The sequence below is a fragment of the Pelodiscus sinensis genome, unplaced genomic scaffold (genome assembly GCF_049634645.1).
Source record: "Pelodiscus sinensis isolate JC-2024 unplaced genomic scaffold, ASM4963464v1 ctg34, whole genome shotgun sequence".
Taxonomy (NCBI): Eukaryota; Metazoa; Chordata; order Testudines; family Trionychidae; genus Pelodiscus; species Pelodiscus sinensis.
The window spans coordinates 1,167,812-1,184,947 of NW_027465849.1; the positions used below are offsets into that span (position 1 = coordinate 1,167,812).

General features: G+C 46.9%; 1 long non-coding RNA gene and 1 pseudogene across 1 annotated transcript; both read left to right on the forward strand.

The window, feature by feature from the left end:
• The first annotated feature begins 190 nt into the window (after nt 1-190).
• Nucleotides 191-6,097, forward strand: LOC142823837 (uncharacterized). Its single transcript, XR_012898938.1, has 3 exons — nt 191-604; nt 4,820-4,965; nt 5,911-6,097. It is a non-coding gene; the product is annotated as an uncharacterized LOC142823837 (long non-coding RNA).
• A 20-nt stretch (nt 6,098-6,117) lies between these two features.
• Nucleotides 6,118-12,868, forward strand: LOC112545413 (butyrophilin-like protein 1; annotated as a pseudogene).
• Nucleotides 12,869-17,136: the final 4,268 nt, after the last annotated feature.

Consider the following 17,136-nt stretch of genomic DNA (forward strand, 5'->3'; position numbering starts at 1 on the left):
AGACAATATTAAACTAAACAATTCGCTGTGTGTGTGCATATGTAAAATGTCTACTTTTCTTAGGCATTTCAAATGTTCATTGTGTTAGAAAAAAAACCTGCCCTCTCCCCCCCCAGTAAAAAGTTTGGCCAGGCCGCTCTTGCTATAGTGGGCTGCAGTACTCCTCCGGAGAAACCGGCCACACCCTTCCTGCATACCATTGCCTTTAGAAAAAGGGAAGGTGTGAAAAGGGGAAAATAGCCTCAGACTCTCCCACCCGTCACCTTGGCGTGAGAACTGCGGGGCTTACCTGGTCACATAAAACCTGCTCAGTTTCGGCCCAACTCCTGGGACACAGACCCCCCACTTGGTGACCATTGGGCCATATATGGTAATATGCAAGTGCGGGAAAGCGATGTGCAGATTTGGGGATAAATACCCATGGCACAGTTTGCTCGAGGAGGTCTTCGCAACACATGTACCACCGTGCGTGTGCCTTCCCATATACTTCAAAGCGCTGCCAGCCTGATCAACCGACCAGCCACCTCCCCCGACTCCCAGGCGTAACCAAGGCCTTCGCAACCGAACCGATATCTTTGAAATGTTCCGTGTGCTGTGTAAGTTGGTATGTATGATTTGATTTTCTTCATTGTATAAGCTTAGTGTTGTAGTTGTTTTAGGTAGTACATAGAGTTTGTAGTTATCACTGTTATTTAATTACTGTAGCTGGATATTTTAAGATTAGAGACTATTCCTCTTGCCATTCCCATCCCTATATCTCTGACATGTTTAACTAGAAATCATCGAATAAATATAATAAATACTGTAAATTCATTATTAACACGTTCTATTAAAAATTTCAGAATAAATACTATAAATTCATCACTGTTATAAATAAATTTTTTTATTTGATAAAACGGTCCACCTGGTTCTGTCCTTCCCCCCTTGGGTATGCATCATTGGACCTGTGATTCTCGCGACACATTGGACAACCAAATCTCCTCCCTCTCTCTTCCACCCAAAATATTTCATTATTTAGAAATTTTCAGCTGAAAAGTTTCACCCATGTTTCAGTTTTTTAGTTTTTAATTAAAAGTTAAAATGCTGTTGTTGAAAGTTTTAGTGGAAATTCAGCTCAGTTTTCCACAGGCCAAAAAAAAAAAAAAAATCTTCCAGCTGCCCCAGATTTCCCCACTGGTAGAATCTCTCAATCCTCCTTCCTGCCCTTTGTCTGACATGAGGCCTCTGCAGTTTCCTAGGGGTTAATGGGCATTGGCATGATGGGCCTTGAGAGCTTTCCCACTCTGGCCTGGAGGCCCAGATCCCCAGTGACACCTGAGAGCAGCCTGGAATTGCTTTTCTGCATTCAAATATGGATTGAGGCAGGTGAACATGGGTCTGGGAGGCACTTACTCTCTGGACAGTGAGCTAGCCTGGCCCCAGAGATCCCAGGGCTCCTGTTGGCTGAGTCTCAGAGACAGGAAAGATCCTGCAGGAGCCTCACTCTAGATACTTCACCCCCAACTACCGACCCCATAACAGCAGCCCAGAAGCATGGAGTCACCTCAGAGGTGTATGACTGGGAGGGATGGGGTAGCAGGAGAGGAGCAGAGCAAGGGTCAGACCCCCTGGCTCTGAAGGGTCTCATCTCACAGGAACACTCCCCCTGCAAGTAACTAGGTTTGGGGACACAGAACGGCTGCAGGGGTTCCCTTGTGACACCCTCCCCCCAGTAGCCTCCCTTTCTAGCAGTGAGCAGGGCACTGAGCCAGCTCTCTCATCAGCCTCAGGCAGGGAGTGTCTGGATCACACACACATGCCCATAACCGCAGAGCCAGCCAGTTATAACCCAGCAAAACAGGACAAGCTGGATCCATGTTACACTGACAACCGGGTCTGGCTCTCTGCCCTCCTGCAGTGACAGGGACAGGAATTAGGTTTCTGGGGGTGGCAACAGGCAGGAAACTACCAGCCCTCTCCCTCTAGCCAGGTGTCAGTGACCAAGGCATGTGGCTCTACAGGGCCTAGTTTAGTAGCTGCATCCTGCCCAGCCAGGGCTGCCCAAAGGAGACGCAGACAAGAGCTGTGAACAGAACTTTTTCCTGAGCTCAAGTGGCAGAGGCCTGTGGCGTGGCATGTCCGGGGTCCAGCCCTACTCAGCAGCCCCAGTAGAAGCCCCGTCCACATGGCCACAGAGATTCGGGCTTAGAACTCACTGGGGCTGTTCTACCCTTTGCCTCCTGGCCCCCAATTAAATCACTCACATCACTTGGCACTGAACTTTAGACTCCTGGGGCATGTCTGCACTAGGAAACTATTTGAAATGACTAAAATCGACTTAACTCCCAATTTAACAAATTAGAAATGGCGCATTCCCACTGTGGGGAAGCCTCGAAACTAGTCCAAGGAAGGCTCCCTTAATGAAGATGCACGACCTTGGATTTAGAGCCCCAGCAATCACTGGGGAGTAATTAGTTCAAATTACTCTGGGGCATAGTTTTTTTTGAAATAGAACCACCAGAGCACCCACACTAGCATTGTTTCAAAATAATTAGCGTTATTCCCCGAGAATAGCTGGAGTACAGATTTCAAAATAAGCAGTTTGTTATTTTGAAATAATGGGCTTGGTAGTGGGGCGTCTCAGTTTATAAATCTGACCTTAGGGGAGTTATTTCAAAATAAATCCCCAGTGTAGTCCAGAGGCTGCTGCTCTCGGTGCATGGCACAGCCTGCTAGTGCCCCACAGGTGGGGACAGGAAGGGCAGCTCAGTGGTGGGGAAAGGGGTTGGGTTGGGAGTGGGGAGCAAATCCAGGGGCAGGGGAGGGGCAGATCTCAGGGCTGCACTGCAAGAGGAATGGGAAGCCCAGAGGTAACAAACTCCTCCCTGCTCCATTGTCTGCACAGGTAACCGGACACCTGCCCTGGGCCCTGCCCAGATCCTCTCTGACAGGTTAATGTCTGACAGATACCCTGGTGCTTTCACTTTCCCTGGGCAGGGTTCACAAACAGCTACAGATCCATTTCCACACTTGCCCCAGTTCCTTGGGTGCTCAGTGTGGGGCCAGAACCCCTGCTTGCTGCCTGGCAACTCCTGGTACATGCTGCGTCCTAGAGGTGAGCCCCTCCCTGTTATTACCCCGGTTGCTCGCTTTGGAGGATGCTCACACTCCTGCCCCCTGGAAGGACATCCCACATCCCACTGTTCCTATATCCCAGTGCTGAGCAAACCCTGATGGTGAGTGAGTCACTGCTCACCCCGTTATCCCCTCATTGGCCAGCTGGGTTCCTTGGGGCCTTTTCCTGGAGGGTGTGACAGGACAGGACACTTAGCCTTGCCCTGCCGATGCCCATAGGAGGAAGGAAGTTGCCAGGCCAGAAGTGCGTGTGTTAGGGGAGAGGGATTTGGTTCAGAGTTCTAAATGGGAACTCATGATGGCTCCCTGGCTGTTGCTTTGCCATATGTTACAGTAGCACCTAGAGGCCCCAGCTAATATTGGGGCTCCCGTCGTGCTTGGTGCTGCCCAGATCCCATTGGAGGCCAGAGCCCCATTATGCCAGGCAGTGCACAGACCGTGCTGAGATCTCAGGACCCCACTTTGCTGGGTGCGGCTCATACAGACAGTGAGAGACCGTACCTGCCCCACAGAGCTCTCAGCCTGGCACTGGGTGGAGCTGAGCCTAGCTGGGCTCAGACCTTTCAAGCCATCTCTCTGTGAGACATGACACTGTGATCTTTTGGAAAAACCTTGGAAATTAGAATGGCACCAAAGGACACACTGTATGTTAAAGACCTTGTGGTGCTGATATTTTACAGTTTGTGCCTCTGATTAATTTTGGAACTTCTCACATGAGAAAGGACATTCCTGAAATAGTGTATGAAAGGGAAAACCGAGGCACAGCCATATTGCTGTTGTGGCTAAATGCCAAGAATCCCACACAAGGGAAAACATGACTGGTTGTTTTTTGGATCCCAAACATTTGTCAGAGCTTGAATGGGTAAATTAACTGTTTTCTTTAGCTCTTCACATAGGACCTATGGGAACCATGCTGCAATAGCAGATCCAATCTATTATTGTACTGACCATGTTTTACCTAGGATTTGTAAAAGGATTCCATGATATTGTTACTACTAATATGAACCTTACAATGATGAAACTTGTTTTAGGCAAACATAGTTCTCATAAAACATTTGAGTTAGACACTGATATTTCAGATACAGGATTAGAACCTATAGTGACACAGAGCCAAGCATGGGACAACCCAGTGATGCAGTCAGCAGTGTTCCCTGTCATCCCTTCCTGTATCGATTTTGCATTGGGGTGTATGATGTTATTGGATTTTTTATATTAACCTGCAAGACATTGCTGCTACCACAGTTGTTTGTTTGCACCAAATCTTGTGGAGAGTGGGCCACATGAGCTGTTCATTCAAAGCTTTATGTTTTGCTGATTCTGTTTATACTTCTCACATGCATGTATCACTTTTGTATTTGAAGTTATGAGTGGGGTCTCTATACCTGTATTTCAGCTGTCTGCTTCTGGGAGATTATTAACAAGCTTTACCCGCCTGTTGTGAAAGGGTTGCCTTTAGGTGACTAGCAGAGCGTCACTGACTATGCACCTCAGGTGGTGCCAATCCACATCAGAAGAGCTTTGCTGTGAATGCTCAGACCAGCGTGTAAGTGACGGCTGCTGCCTAAAAAAGGACTGAGTCACACATGGACTGGTGACTTGCCTTGAGTGTACTTGAACACAATGGGACTCCCTCCATATGGCAGGGGTATTAAGAGGGTTCTGAAGGTTCCTCCATCTCTGTCTTTCATTCTTCTCTTTATTCCAGCTCATCACTTCAGGAGCATCATTGCTACAAACTGAGCCCAGAAGGATTGATGACGCAGAGTAACAAAGGCTATATTTCAGAGACGTATAAAACAGCAGATTTTTCCCATCTCTCTTACAAGCCTGCACGGAGGACATTGAAACAGAGTATGTAATTTGATTCCTTTAGCAATTTTACTTCCAATCTTTTCTTTTTTATCTTTATTAATAAACCTTTAGATTTTAGATTCTAAAGAACTGGCACAGCATGCTCTTTTGGGTAAGATCAGAAGTGAGCTGGGAATGTGGCTGATCCTTTGGTATTGAGAGAACCTGTTTGGATTTGCTAACACTGGTTTTCATAACTTCTCATCTATGTAAGAAGTAGATTGTGGCACAGGAGAAGCTGGAGGCTATGTCTACACTACCCATTTTACCGGAATAGGCAATGCAAATGAAGCACTGATTAGCATTTTCTCACACTTCATTTGTATAATCTCTTCCAATCCGTTTTTGTGCAAGAGGTTCTGCATAAAAAGGAAACATCCACACTGCATGTTTTTGCTCAAAAACCTCTTGTGCAAAAACAGATTGGAAGAGATTGTGCAAATGAAGCGTGAGAAAATGCTAATCAGCACTTCATTTGCATTACTGCTTCCAGCAAAACGTGTAGTATAGACCTAGTCAGAGTGTCTAACTGGCTTGCTTGTGTGACTTCTTGCTGGCCAAAGTGGCAAACAGAAGTGCTCTTTAGGGTTGCCAGATGGTTTCAACAAAAATACCGGACACACTTGATGTTACATCACAATCTACATCACATCTGATTTAGAGAATAGCGGACAGTTCTCTTTTCTCAATTTGTTTCCCGAACAGAAAGCTCAAATACTGGACTGTCCTCTTCAAAACTGGACACCTGGCAACCCTAGTGCTCTTTGTGACTCTTTTGCTGACTGATAGTGGAGGACCCCCAAGCCTGGGCTGAAAGCAGCTCTGTCTTTAAGCAACTTGCCCTGATTTGACCCTCTCAGTTTTGCTCCTGTTATATTACAACCTGCACTGCCAGCCCCTCACACAGACTGAGTGTTGTTAACCATCCCTGCTCTCTCCTTACAGCTCCCTGCCTGAGGTATCCCCATGGTGACACAATGGAGGCTCTGTGTGTGCAGCCTAGGCATCCTCCTTAGAATCATAGAATCATAGAATAATAGGACTGGAAGGGACCTCGAGAGGTCATCGAGTCCAGCCCCCCGCCCTCAAGGCAGGACCAAGCTCCGTCTACACCATCCCTGACAGATGTCTATCTAACCTGTTCTTAAATATCTCCAGGCGCCATGTGCTCTCTATGGTAACATTTTGAATTTCCATTGTTTCCCTCCCTTCCCCCGTGTGCAATGCCCCCTGCAGGATAGATAGGGGGAGCTGAGGACAAATGACATTCCTCAGGGCATCCTTAGTCTTGCAGAATAAAAGGGGCTGACCCCAGGAGACTCTGGGGAAGGGATGACATTAAGATGACTGGGGCATGTCCTAGCTCTGGACGGCAGAATCATGGGATCTTGTAGCAAGTTACCCAGCTGTTGCTTCCCCTGAGAGAGGCTCCCAGAGCCACCAACACTGATCTTTTCCTACCCTGCCATGGCAGCCAAAGGCCCTGCACTGCTAAACCTGCCACCCTGGGGCCCTGGATCTTCATAATCTGCAAAGCTGAGATCTGCACTGCTTCCTGAGGAATGGGGGTGGGGAAAGAGGTGCGTGGACAACCCCCATTGTAAGTTCAAAGCAGACTGCCAAGAACCTCAAAAACATCTCTTGAAACTAGAATACTAGGCAACAAAATGGCAGATATATTTTAATGTTGATAAATGTAAAGTCATGCATATTGGAAAACATAACCCCAACTATACATACAACATGATGGGGACTAAATTAGCTGATTCCACTCAACAGAAAGATCTTGGAGTCATTGTGTAATTGGAGTAATTGGAGTCTTGGAGTAATTCTCAGAAAACATCCATTCCACCTGTAGCATCAGTCAAAAAGGCAAACAGAAAGTTAGGAATCATTAAAAAAGAGATAGAGAATAAGACAACGAATATCTTATTGCCTCTATATAAATCCATGATACACTGACATCTTGAATACTGTATGCAAATGTGGTCACCTTATCTCAAAAAATATATCTTGGAAATGAAAAAAGTTCAGAAAAGGGCAATAAAAATGATTAGGGTAATGGAATGGCTGCCTTATGAGATGAGATTAATAAAATTGGAACATTTCAGCTTGGTAAAGAGAGAACTAAGGGGGAATATTTTAGAGGTCTCTAAAATCATGACTGGTATGGAAGGGCATGTCTACATAGCAGAGCTAAGGCTGAAATAAGCTACGCGATTTCAGCGACATCAATTGCGTAGCTTAATTTGAAATAGCTTATTTCCGCTTTGGCACTGTCTACAATAGAGCACTCTTCCTCCTACTTCCCTTATTCGTTGAAAAATGAGGATTACAGGAGTCAGAGTAAGAAGTCCTCCAACTCGACAGTATTTCAATATTATGTCAGAATAACTGCTTCTAGTGTAGTTATTGACAGTTACATGCTGAAATTGTGCTGCTGTGTAGATGTTCCCAAAAACATGAAAAAGAAGAATTATTTACTCCTTCCCATACCGTGAGAATTTGGAGGGGGGGGGGGCACCAAATGACATGAATGTAGCAGGTTTAAAATGAACAAAAGGAAGTACTTCTTTACAAAACACACAATTAACTTTTGTGAGAGCCAAAACTATACCAGGGTTCATAAAAGAGCTAGATGCTTTAATGGAGCTATTAGCCAGGACAAGCAAGTATGGTGTCTCTAACCTCTGTTTGTCAGAAGCTGGGAATGGGCGACAGGGGAGGGATCACTTGACGATTCCCTGTTCTGACCATTCCCTCTGGGGCACTTGGAATTGTTCACTGTCAGCAAACAGGAGACTGGGCTAGATGGATCTTTGGTCTCACCCAGTATGGTCATTCTTAGTGTGGAAGACATTTCATATTTAGCTAGAAGTCATTTTGTATAACAGAAGCCATTTAAGTTTCTTGCTTCTTCACGTACACTAGAGATTGAACTCTCCTTCACTGATGTGAGAAAGGCCAGAAGGATGAGCTATTGGAATGCATTAATTGAGCTGTTTTGAGCTGAAGCTCTTATTCCCTACTACCTGTTTCTTCTTTCTGATAACAGTATTCTCTTTTGAGTTTAATTGATGATTTCTGCAATTGGATGCCCTGACATCAGACTTGTTTGGTTAAGGGTATAAAATACTAGGAATGATTTGTATTAGCCAGCCTTACCAGGCCCGGCTCTGCTGGGATCACGTTTGGCTCACTTTGTGCCTTATTGATCAATAAAGCTGTTTGTTAGCTACCTAAACACAGAGAAGTCTTTTGTTTCAACATTAGGCTCTTATTAGGGTGAATGAAAGCTGCAAAGTCACCAACTGCAAACTTTTAATCTCCAGTCAAGTCTCAGAAATCAGGAGACTGGCTAAAAAAATATTCAGATTTTAAAAAATCAAACTACTTTTTGGAATCTAGTATCAGTCTGAATTTGCAAAAGCGATGAGGAGTCCTGTGGCACCTTACAGACTAATGCATCTGACAAAGTGGGTCTTTACCCACAAAAGTTTGTGCTCCAATAAATCTGTGAGTCTATAAGGTGCCACAGGATTCATCGTTTCCTTTGGTTGTCTTTCTTTCTTTCTTTCTTTCTTTCTTTCTTTCTTTCTTTCTTTCTTTCTTTCTTTCTTTCTTTCTTTCTTTCTTTCTTTCATAACACTCTGATCACATTTTAAAGCTTTTCTCTATAATAGAGAGAGAAATTGACCATTTTTTTAAAGGAAAACAGATTCTCAGAGTTACATGTTTCTCAGAATTGGGGCTTATGAAAATGATGGCTTTGAAAATCTTGCCCTTATCCCGCCTCACCTGTAACCACACAGTGAGTGTCAGGGTACTGCAGCTGGGCAATAATTGTTCCACATGACCCAGGGTTTAACACAGGGGTGGGGAACCTCTGGCCCATGGGCCACATCTGGCCTGCCAAACAATTTAATCTGCCCTTGGGAATGGGAGGTTCCAGCAGCTGTAAAAAGTTGTGTGGGAAGCCCAGGGGCTGCCTAAAAAACATTCCTCAGTCTCCCCTGCAGTGCAGATGGAAATTTCCAGTTCCTCTCCTGCACAGAGGTGAGGTGCACAGGAGACCTGGTCAGAAGGGAAAACTCCATGTCCTATAGTAAACAGAAGCACCAGCGTATCTGTGTTTGCTGCCCCCTTCAATCCCAAGCAGCTGTGATGATACTGGAGCTGTTAAGGAGGCATGCAGGGACTAGGAGGGAAGGAGGAGGAGGAAATTCATCCCTGGAGTGGGAGGGAAGGGAATCCCCCAAGTCTCTTCCCTTCATGGGGGAGGCCACACCCTGCCAGCAGTGTCCCCTTAACAATTAATGAGGCATTGGGGAAAAGGGGGAATCCCTTGCAGGAGTGGGAGGGAACCCCTTCCCTGCATGGGGTGCCTTTAGGAAGGAAGGGGTGGCCACGGCTAGGCAAGGAAAATCCAACTGAGCCATCACACTAACATTCTAAATAAAAAATTAAAAAGAACATCACACCACATCAAAGAGGGGTTCTGTGGGAAGGGGAGAGGGGGGATGGGGTTTTTTTTGTTTTTACTTCACACATTTGTGCAGCCCCCGACTCCTGACTGATAGCTCTGTGGGTTAGTGGCCACCAACTCAGAAAGGTTCCCTGGTGTATCAGAAGACCATGGAGACAGCCAAATTAGAAACATAACTCATCTTTGGATGCTTAATTCCAAGAATGGTGCCTCCTAAACTGAGCCAAATTCTTTTTGGGGAATTGAGTACATGGAAAGAACATGCATCAGCCCAAAGATTCATCCAAGACCCAATAACCCGAGGCCCGGCAGAAGACCTCTGTGGTGGCCTCCCAGCAGCCATAGTGAGGCTACATGGCAGGTATCCTTTAATGGGGGCCATCCCTTGCCAATACAGCATAGGTATGTTGCAAGACAGGCATTTTTGGAGAGATTTCTGGGCATTGCAGGTTAGCATTGGAAGATTAGCTTGTGTCATCTTTGGGGTGGCTGCACTGCCTTGTGTCCACACTGAGGATAACTAAATTGAGCTACACATGGCTCTGTCTCGGGAACCTTCTGCTATGAGCCGTGCACCACTGAGGAAATTTTGTTTTGCTCAGCAATTCCCATCACTCTTTCCTGTCACTCCAATCTGCTCCTGGGGTTCTGTATTGTAGGGGAGGTCTCCCTGTATGACTTTTCACACCCCATTGTGGGGCTAGTTGGCCAGGACGTGGTGCTACCCTGCCAGCTTTCACCCCCGGCACAGCTGCCCAACATGGACGTGCAGTGGAGGAAAATTGAACGAGAATTTAGCTTGGTTCATGAATACATGAATGACGGTACCAAGGACCAGCCTGGGAAGGATTACCAGAACCGGACAGAGATGTTCCAGCAGGAGTTCAACAGCGGAAACGTCTCCCTGAAGCTGAAATGAATCCAAATGTCAGATGATGGGCAATACCGGTGCTTAGTGAGGAACCCAGAGCTGAGCCTGGAAGCTACCACAGACCTACAGGTGGCAGGTGAGACATGGTACTAAGTGGTTTACAGTTATTTTGAGAGAAGGGTTTTCTCTTGAAATAACTGCGTCTACACAGTGTCTGTTAATTCGAAATAGCACTAACTCGAAATAGCACCATATCGCGATTATGCAAATGAAGCACAGAATATTTAAATCCCAGCTTCATTTGCAATTTTGAATTGCTGCATTTGCATTCCTATTTCGAAACAAGGTGCAAGTGTACACATACCGAGAGATCAGCTGTCAGAGATTATAGTTTGGCTTCTTTTTTTATTTCTTTCCCAAGCTCTGTTGAGGCAATATAGTTTTTGGTACCCCCTGGAAGAAGTTCCCAAGTGCTTTTTTTCTGGGTTCAAAAAGAAATTTGTGACCTTGGGGAATTTTTAAAACAGAAGTCTCTAGAGGCAAGGTATTTTAAAGTCTCTCATGGGCCACCAGTTTCTGCACTTGGAGTGCCAGAGTGGGGAACAGCATTGATAGGATTCCTGATCCAAATGCTGTGCAGCAGACTAGTGCTTTAGGAAGAGATTTAAACAAGAGCAGGATGGTTGTGTGCCCCATAGGGAGGGAGAAATCTAAGCATGATCATGGCGTGGCCCAGGTTAACAACTAATGTGAAGATATTTCAGACACAAAAGGTGGGTGGCAAAGCACAAGTAGTACGAGAGAGCTAGCTGAGGTTGCCATCCCTCACCTCCTGCTCTTTCCTGAAGTGATCCTAACAGCTGCTGGGCTCCACTCCCGAAGTGGCTGCATGTCAGCAGCAGGTGCAGCAATCTCTGTGAGCAGTTTAAGCCTGCACTTTTCTTATTGACCTGCAGAGCACAGTGCTCTATGAAAATACAAGCTGGTTTTATTTAATTTCCCTAGTTGTCAGGATGAGGTTTCCCAGGGAGGCTGCACACAAGGAATCCAGCTTTCTAATCATAGCCCCTTATACACAGAGGTAGCTGGGGCATCCCATGATGCTACCAAAGACCCGATTCCCTCTCACACACACTCTCTGTCTCTCTCTACAGCTGTGGCTCCGGTGTTCATTGATGTTCTGGGTTCCCAGGGCCAGGGGATCGGACTGTCCTGTCAATCCAAAGGCTGGTTCCCCAAACCCGAACTCCAGTGGGTTGGGAAGAATCGGCAGAACTTGTCAATGGAGTCTGTGACCGACATGACTCAGGAAAGGGAGAGCTTGTACAGTGTTGTGAGTCACATCACTGTCACAGAAGGAGAAAACATTGGCGACATCAGCTGCATAGTGCGGAATGACCTGATGAAGATGGAGCAACAATCGGCCATTCACCTCTCCAGTGAGTTCCCTTCCACCCTCCTGCAGACTTGGTTGTTAGATCTGTCCAGAGCTGTTAAGGCCACTAAGTTGTTACTGCTGCTAGTGTTGCTGTTCTTGCAGCTCCACAGATGCATGTGATTTCAGCAGACAATGTTATTCATCAACAAGATCACAGGCTGGGTGAGGTGATGATGGTGTTCAGTCATGTTTGTTCTTGACAAAGCAGGCAGGACACAGAGCTACTGGCTGTTGGCTTGTAGCAACAGAAGAGATTTGGGCAAAGCTGAGTACTGATTCCTGGAACTGAGGCTGTGCTGGTTTCTCTGATTTCAATGGCTCCCATTTGGGATCAGAATTATAGCCTGGAAGACATGGGCAGTAGGTATAAGAGGCAAACATGCCTTCCCTTGGTTAAAGTGCTCAATTCTCTGCTCTTCCTACCCCTATTAGGACTCTTCCTGCAGGCTCCCATAGAAGGCTGTTGTAGCCTGGTGAGTGGATCTATTGTCTTAAAAGAGAAAGCCTTACAACTTGCCAGGCCTATTATCATAACACTGAACCTGTGAAAGAGCTAATAAGTGATTATGAAGCCATTTAACAGGCATGTGCCAACCTGAAGGTCTATACTGTCAGTTTCTGAATTTACCTACAAATACAGTTGTACAAGACTGTACTATGTCTACAGGACCTCAGTTTAAATATTCCTTTAAATATTTTATTAGATTGTTGCTGAAGATTATAAAATTACATCTCTAAGAATCCTTGCATAATTTTTTAGACGCACAATCTGAATATTCAGTGTTAGCGTTAAATATTTGGAACTTCAGACATATAGTTTTCAAAAATAAATTCTTCAGAAGTCCTTATCTAAAATATAATTTTTCAATGTTTATTTCTATAGTACAAAAACTTGCTTTCAAAGTCTTTCTGCCCTACTCTCCTTTTACCCCCTTGTTGAAGAGAGAGAATTCCTAAAAGGACAACATCCCTTTTCTTCAAGATAGCTGGACAAATGAGTTCCCCTTTCTTTACTTCTAACTGTTTGATGAACTAGATTTAGGAGAATCCTCCAATAAAATCAGTACTTTAGGAAGGTATAAAATCCTTTGCTCGGCTTAAAATCTTTGGAAACATATTTTTAACATAAACATGGTGAAATTTCATAAGATTAGTGTTCCCTTTTTCTAAAAGCAATGAGCTTTGTTATAAACACATTAAAATGCTCTGATTGATTAATTTAAAATAATGTCTTTGTTTCAGTGAATTAAAGCTATAGCTATCTGAAATGGTTACCTTATGAAGGCTTAAGACTACATTTAAAATATAAAATCCAATTAGAAATATGAAGTACTTTCTGCATGTCCAGTCTTCACCATCTGGCATGTCGTGGAAAACATGCTCCGTTTTCTTGAGAGAGAAATTTTAGAAGAATGCGTTTTAAAAAAATTATTTGCTGTGTTTGGGTACAGAGATTTGGCTGGAAGGGGTGAGCAGCAAGGGAGAGGGAAGAGAAAAAGGAAACAGGGGAGAGGGGGTAGGTCTGGGTGAAGTGGGGGTGGGGCCTGGGCAGCATAGGAGTGGAGCATTGGAGAGGTCCCAGGCTGGGGAGCAAGCCTTCACAAGTGGCAGCTTCATCTACTGCTCATGGCCAGAGGGGACATTCCCTTTACTTCTGGGAATTTCTGGGCATCTCTGGGTATGTCTAAACTACATGGCTCCATTGATCGAGCCATGTAGATTAAGGTTGTAGACATAGGAAAATGAAGCGGTGACTTAAATAATTGCCGCTTCATTTACATAAAAATAGCTGATGCGCTGTGCCGATCAGCTGTTTGTTGGCACAGTGGGGAGTCTAGACGCTCGACGGTGAACAATAAGCTTTTGTTGACTGCCCCGGTAAACCTCATCCCACGTGCAGAAAGTGCAGCCAGGCTCACAGCAACGCATCCACGAGAAGCACCAGAGTGTCCAGGGGCAGCTCTGGCTTCACGTTGCAGAGTGCTGTGATGTCCTGAGTGAGGGCAACCAGAGCACACAGAGACAAAATGGTTTCCTGTCCCTCATCGAGGTAGGCAAGCAAGCAGGGAAACCTGAGAACCAGCTGTCTGGGGGGGGGGGGGGTCCCTTTATGCACAGGCCTCAGAGAGCCTCAGGCAGAGCCACACAAAGTAACTCCTGACCTGATGCCCTGCCAGACCTGGTTCCAGCCGGCCTTAAATGCGATTCAGCATCCACTCAGTGTGGATGCGCTATTTCGAAATGCATCTTGTGTGTAGTTGCATTATTTTGAAATAACTTATTTTGAATTAACTATTTTGAAATAAGATATTTTGAAATAATGCTGTAGTATAGACATACCCTGTGAGTCCAGCTGGTATGGCTATACTACATGGCTCTGAAGATGGAGCCATGTAGATGAGGGTTGTAGACATAGCAAAATGAAGCGGCGATTTAAATAATCGCTGCTTCATTTAAATCAAAATGGTTGCCACGCTGTGCTGATCAGCTGTTTGTTGGCACAGCACGGTAGTCTGGACGCTTGGCGGTCGACATCAAAAGCCTTTGTTGACTGCCCTGGTAAACCTCATCCCACAAGGCATAATGGGGCAGTCTTTTGACCTTTTGACCAATTAAACAGCTGATTGGCACAGCACAGCAGCCAATTTGATTTAAATGATGTGGCAATTATTTAAATCGGCGCTTCATTTAGCAATGTCTACAACCCTAATCTACATGGCTCCATCGACCTAAAAGCACCTAAAAGTCAACCGCAAAACTTCATCTTTTGGGGTCTGTGCCATGACTCCCTGACATTTTCTGACATCTCTACTTTTGCCCCAGGGAACATACATAAGGATGGGTTGTGGCCTTCTTCCCTCCAGCAGTACATGTGTTTCTGTCATTATGACTGCCCCTGCTCCCCTCAGGCACATGTCACTATGGGAGGGGAGTCCTGCATGGGCTTGACTATCATGGCTATGGGTGATAGAGATGTAGCCGTGTTAGTCTGGTGTAGCTGAAGTAAAATGCAGGACAATGTAGCACTTTAAAGACTAACAAGATGGTTTATTAGATGATGAGCTTTTGTGGGCCAGACCCACTTCCTCAGATCAAATAGTGGAAGAAAGTAGTCACAACCATATATACCAAAGGATACAATTAAAAAAAATGAACAAATATGAAAAGGACAAATCACATTGCAGAACAGGAGGGGGATGTTCATGGCTATGGGTGACTTTATCTACATGCTTTCTCTCCCCAGGGAAAGAGAGGGTATTTTACAGGGTTAGGGCCCAAACGTACCAATCTGCCCTTATCCCAGCAATAAGCAGTTTCTTCCCTGAGGCAGAGTTGGGGAGACAAAGCAGAGAAATACAGGGAGGTCTCCTCTCGACACACACTCTCCAGGAAGTCACCTTCCTAAATCCTGGAACAGCCATACCCTATGTAGGGTTCTCTCTGAGCAAGGCAGCAGTTAACAAATGGAAACAACTGGGGATTCTCATTCCACATCACTGTTATTAACAATCCAAACCTATCCCTGCTCCAGCACACACAAGCAATCTGAAGATACAAGGCATTAGGAACGGTCCCCTAAGTTCACAAAAGATCCTGTGGACACACTGTAGCGGGTTTTAAGGGTGCGAGCTCCACACCCCAGCTCCCCCGGGCTGGGCCGGCGGGGTGGGGTGGGGCTCCGCGAACCCACCGCCTTCCGAACGCCCAGTTACCCTGCCCTCCAGGGTTCACGGGCAAGTCCGGGCCCGGGTGCGATCACCCCTCGCCCCGAGTAGGGCCGAGGGGGCTCGGCGGACCCGGGCCTGTAACTTCCCGGGCGGCCCCCGGCCGGGGGTCCGACCGGGGCTCTTGAGCCGTCCCTCTAGTCTTTGCCCCCTTGTCTTGCTGCCCCTCTCCGCGGGGAAGGGGAGGGGTGGTGTGTGCGACCGTCGCCGCCTTGTGGACCTACACTGAGGTCGGGGCGTGGGGGAGTGGGGGACCCGGGCCCGCCCTCACCACCGGGTCCCAGCCCGAGGCCCTAAGTGGGATGGGTGCTTTAAAGCGCTCCCCCCACGGCAGGCGGGGCAGCCGCCCGAAACTCGCCTGCCCACGGGCGCCAGAACGGCCCCGCCTCGGACTCCTTCCACTCCCGCTGCGCCAGTCTCCCGGGCCGGTGCAGAGTCAAATCACTTACCCCGTCGCAAACGCCGGGCTCGTCCCAGGGCGAGTCTCCAGTTGCCGGGGTCGTCCCCTTTTGTCGCCCGGAAGGCCGGGTGCTTGGGGTGCCGGGAAGCCAGGGTGGCTGCCCGCTCGCTTCCCCCTGCCTGGGCGTCTCGGTGCCCCTGTTATGGGCGCGAACGGGTGACGTCAGGGGCGTCAGCCCCGCCCCTTCCAGGGGGTTCCCGCGCGGCTCTCGCCGAAGCGTGCCCGCGGCTTCCGCCCTGGGCGCAAACCGGGGCGCCCTCGCCGGACGTCTCCCGGGCTCCCGGGGCTACCCCCGTTTCCTCTGGCGCGCGCCCGCCCCCGCCTTTGGCCGCGGCGGAGCCACGCCGAGCGGCTTCTGGCCGACCCTGGCCGCCGCTTCCCGCCGGGGAGGTGGGGCCTCCCCCGCTCCTAGTGCGGACCCTGCTGGGTCCGTCACACACACACTTGTATGCCTGCAGCCCCAACATATGAGTCGCCTCAGTACTTATAGATCTCCCCTATGGGTACAATCATGCATAGAAACTGTCCCAGTGCTCATGAAGGCACCTATAAAAATAAATAAAATAAAATCCAGAAATTATAAATCTTCACACAAACCCTTTTGTGCCCTGTCCCAGCACTCACCAGAGATCCTAACACAACGAACCACTTTTTGTGTTCTCACAAGCATATCTGGGTAAAAGTTTATTTCTCAATTAACAGTTTACTAACCCAAATACACCGTTTTGTCCAACCCAAAACTATTCACAAATTTGACCTGATCAGTTTTCTGTGGGCTCGTGTTATAAAAAAGATTCTCAGGCCAGCTTCAGAAGTCTGTGTATAACCCCTATGTATAATCCCCTGGCTGAGTTTCAGGCTACGTCTGCACTACAGAGTTTTTGTGTAAAAATTACCTTTTTTGCACAAAAACTCATGGAGTGTCCACACCTAAAGCACACTTTGGCACTAGTAAATTGACAGAAAAGAGGATTTTTTTGTGGTGTAAGCATTCCTCTTTCTACAAGGAATAACTTCTTTTTGCGCAAGAGTTCATTCACAAGAAGGTGCATGTGGATGGACAACAGGGGTTTTTGTGCAAGAAGACTGAAGAGGAAAAAGCACAGGCAGCCTGGTGGCCATTCTGTGCATAGCAATCAATGCTTGCTTGCGAGAGAGCATCCAGACAGTCTGTACTGGGGAGGTCGACCC